The sequence below is a fragment of the Neomonachus schauinslandi genome, chromosome 14 (genome assembly GCF_002201575.2).
Source record: "Neomonachus schauinslandi chromosome 14, ASM220157v2, whole genome shotgun sequence".
Lineage (NCBI taxonomy): Eukaryota > Metazoa > Chordata > Mammalia > Carnivora > Phocidae > Neomonachus > Neomonachus schauinslandi.
In genome coordinates, this window is record NC_058416.1 from 30,485,790 (window position 1) to 30,490,205 (window position 4,416).

Sequence of the window (4,416 nt, forward strand, 5' to 3'; positions counted from 1 at the left end):
ATAAAGCAATGTTTTAAAACTGCCATAGATGTTGACCGAGTCATTGCCAGGAACCAGATCTCCTGATTCTCATTCCCATGCTAGTCTTTGCTTGTGTTTTGGTATCCAATACATGTTCATTTATTTTATACTTACAAAAGCAACCACCCACTCCTCTTCCCCATCCCCTCTCCTTTCACAAACATTTAAAAATTAAAACCAAATGAAGATAAGTTAATTTCTGTACAATTATTTTTTCAATGTAGCTGTCACAATGATTAGAGTTTCAATTTCTTAGAAACGAGCAATGTCCAAGTGACTTAGAGAGGAATACTGATTATTGGCCAAAAGGAAAATTCCGTATTACAGGTTAGCAAATTCCAGTACAAAAACTGTGTGTTAGAATAGCCTTTCCTTTTAAAATTATGGAATGCTTCATGAATTTGCATGTCATCCTTGCTCAGAGGACACACCATTCTTTGTATCATTCCAATTTTAGTGTATATGCTATCAAAGCAAATGCCAGTACTGTTTCTTATGCTTTCGTGCCTAATTTATATGAGAAAATGCTTCAACAGTGTCAAGAACTACATAGTGATTAAGGTTAAGTTTAGTTGGCTAGCCTGAACAGAAAACCCAGATTTTATGTACTTCTCACAAATTACTTTACTGCTAACCAAAGCTTCTGAGTAGCAGTGAGAACATACATAATAGTATTACTTATGCCCTGAGTTGGTATCAAGCCAGTCAAAAGCAAATAAAGTTGAACCCTACATCAACTAGTAAATGTATGATTTCCAGCAACTTTGAAATACTGAACATGATTATCAACCTACATTTCTACCACTGTAGACTGGTGATCCTCTGTGGACTCAGGAACTAGATGGGAACCCATGAACTAGATGATTTTTTAGATCCCTTTTAACCAGAACACTCTTTGTCTCTGGTATCATATACCAAATTATATGTGACATAATAGAAGCCCAAGAACACCCACTTCATAATAAATATAGGACTATACAGAATTTGGATTTTAATGTATTTATGGAGAACTCTTTCTTTTCATCATGCAAAAAATGAGTAAGTTTCAATATACAAAGGTAGAGTAAATACTGGTCAACATGGACCTTCTAGTCTCAAACACTCGAGGCTATTTTTAACATAACCTTCAAGTCTAGGATGAAATGAACAGACTGGTTTTACTAGAGACACTTACTTGTCACCAGCATCACCTATGGGTATTACATACACAGGTGCACACAGCTCTCTGTTTGAGAAGGGAAGAAGGGAAGACCCTGTCTTTACTGGTTTTCATATAAGTGACATTTTCTCATGTTGTCAGCATTCAATTTTTCACCGATGCACTTATAAGTTTTCATGAACACTTGAATGCAAATGTGACACTAACCCTGAATGAAGCATGGCTCTCCTCTTAGAGCCCTTGGTGCTAAAACAATGGCAAGTAATAAACACTCACCACTGGCCCATTTCCACACTGAAGTTTCTCAGTGCAAACTCACCAACAACTTTTGACCTCTGGACCCAAAGACCATCAATTACCCAGCTTACAGAGGCGGAATATACTGAACCAGTAGCATCATTTGGCTGTCACCCAGTTAACATCCCATCATAGGTTGAAAAGCAATTTGTCCAATATTTCAACTGCCAGGGAGAATTCTTTATTAGCTTTTGGGTAGGTTTGCCTTTCAATCGGATGATTTGAATAGCTTCTGTGGTAGGAGAGATGCTGCCCTCAGATAATGATTTTGCATTTCACCTCATCATTAATGCTTTGGACCTCAAGGGAAGTCACTGTGCCTTTTATGAAGGTCAAAGCATTTTATAACCTTAATAAAGGCTCATAGCCTCAGGAACAGCAAGTGTGAGCAAGTGTGGGGGATTGACTGAATAAAAATATAACTAAATTGGCACTTTAGACTACACTCATCAGAGGACTTCGAATGCAAATCAACAGTTAAAGAGTACAATGACACCCGAAACTTCAGTGTTATTCAAACACATACATATATACCCCCCCACACACACAGGCTGACATTATTCAAAGAAAAATTAGAAAATTATCTTTTTTTCTGGAAAAACTTTTTTGTGTAATTTTGTTTAATTGCTAAATATTTTACATGGTGCTACAGCAGCTTGATAGACTTGAATTAAAAACAATTAATAGTCATGGTGATTCTTAGTTACTGTAAATTTTTTTCTGGGTAACGTATAGGTCACTGTATCTTGAAGTGTAAAATGAATACAATAAGCCAGAGTGATTATGAAAACTACACTACATTTCCCAAGGTCACTGTGTCCCAAATATTACTAATAAATTACTGCTTTCAATAACTTACTTAAGTGTACTCTCCAGAGGAATCATTTCAATTTAAGAATTCAATGGACTCTTTCAATTTTCCTAGGCTTTTACTTCCTTCCTCCAGGCATTGTTTACTGGCCATACTTCTGTTCACAGGAGCTGAGAAAGAAAACAGGAGCCCCTGTGACAGGCATTGTGATAAAATAATATCTCATCTTCTTTGTCACAGAAACCTTCAGAAAAAGGCGTATGACTCCTATTTACAGACTGTGGATTAGAGAGCTGAAATAATTTTGCAGGGTTATATTCTTAAGGGGTATCAGGGCTCAATTCTGCTGAATTCATCCTGTTCTTCAAGTACAAAAAATCAGACTGTCTACTGCAGCCACAGAGAGAGGTCAGGGAGGCAGGGGAATGATCTAGAGTAGGACAGCGCTTGGAATGCCAAAAGGATCCTCCGAATGATAAGACACCTGACCAGGGGCTGGTTCTCAGGGTGAGTCCTGGGGAGTCTGACGTGACAGGACAGCCCTGAGGCAAGAGAGGCTCTGGTTTGAGCGAGCAGCTTGAAGTCGAAACTTAACAGTCAGCTTTGTAGACTGGCATCTGGCTGGATGGATGCTGAGTTTCCCAAACAATTATGCCATAGGGCTACAGGAAGGTTTCAAATATCCAACTTTATTTGTGCACTGCTCTATGAACTTGAGCTACGTGAGGGCAGGGTATGGATCTTTCACTTTATCTCAAATATCTAGAAAATGCTTGTGAAAGGTAGCTTCTCAGTAAATTAATAATAAGTGAAGGTGATCAAAATTCAAGCTAGGCAGAGGAAAAAAGTCAGACACCCATCCTAAGCCCAAGGCCACTGTTCCTGGGGGTAGAGAGCGCTCAGTGACTGAAACACGTTAGTGTGCCCAAGAATTCCAAAAATCAGAACAATGCTCATTAACTTTAACTCCTTCATTAAGATCTGCCACATCAAAATACCGACTTTTAGATCCAGAGCTTCCCTTGAACTGGCCAGACTTGCATTACAGAGCAGAAAACCGTTTAATTATTTGAGGTTTATTCAATGTATTTCTATCTTTGCAACTTCTCAATATGCCCACCATTCACCCAAACCTGGAGCTGACCTGTCCTGAGTCACTTGATCCAGCTTCATGAAGCACCTCGTCTCAGCACAGGCCCTAAAATGCCTTTTTATTTTATTTTTTAATTTTTTAAAATGTATTATTTATATTAGAGAGAGACAGAGATAGTGAGAGAGAGCATGAGCAGGGAGGAGAGGGAGAAGCAGGCTCCCCATCGAGCAAGGAGCCCGATGCGGGACTCGATCCCAGAACCCTGGGATCATGGGCTGAGCCCAAGGCAAACGATTTACCGACTGAGCCACCAGCCGCCCCCTAAAATGTCTTTATCCTCTTAATTTAACCTTCATTCATTCACTCATTTATTCCTTTGTTCTCAAAATTTATTAAAACTAAACTGCATACCTGGCAATGGGGATAAAATAGTTAGCTTATTAGGCATCACAGAGCATACCAGTTGTCTGGGAAAACAGGAAACGATGCAAGAATTTATAATGTAAAAGGCTTTAATAAGGACAAGTATGGAAAGCTAGCAAATCACAGGCTTGCTACTGTTTGTCTTCATAGATACCACAAATCTTGAGCTGATGGATATTCCCTCTTTCCTTTTAAACTGGGACAATTAAAGCTGGATGAATAATACCTGCTTGCAGTTATATGAACTAACTTCATCCTTTCCTGATCTTGGTTTCCATTTGTCTCATTTCCTTCACTACTAACTTCATTCTCATCCTAAGTTGCCTCAATGAGCAGGATGAGATGGGGTATGAGTAAATACATATACCATCCCAGAAATACTCCTTTCATCTATTAGGTGTCTGGTGACTTTGGACATAGCAAACTGCCTTGTATATTTATTTTTCTTTCTGGAAAACTATACTGAGAGTAAGACTGAAATTTCCTCAGTCTTTAAATGTTTGAGGGGCCCAAGGTATTATTTCCAATACAATGAAGTAAGAAAGAGGTAATAAGACTATACATTCATTTATTCATTCATACCTTCCTTCATTCACCACTTAGTTATTATGG

At 38.5% G+C, this 4,416-nt stretch overlaps 1 pseudogene; it reads right to left on the reverse strand.

The window, feature by feature from the left end:
• Positions 1–398: 398 nt before the first annotated feature.
• On the reverse strand, positions 399–498 carry LOC123326670 (annotated as a pseudogene).
• Positions 499–4,416: the final 3,918 nt, after the last annotated feature.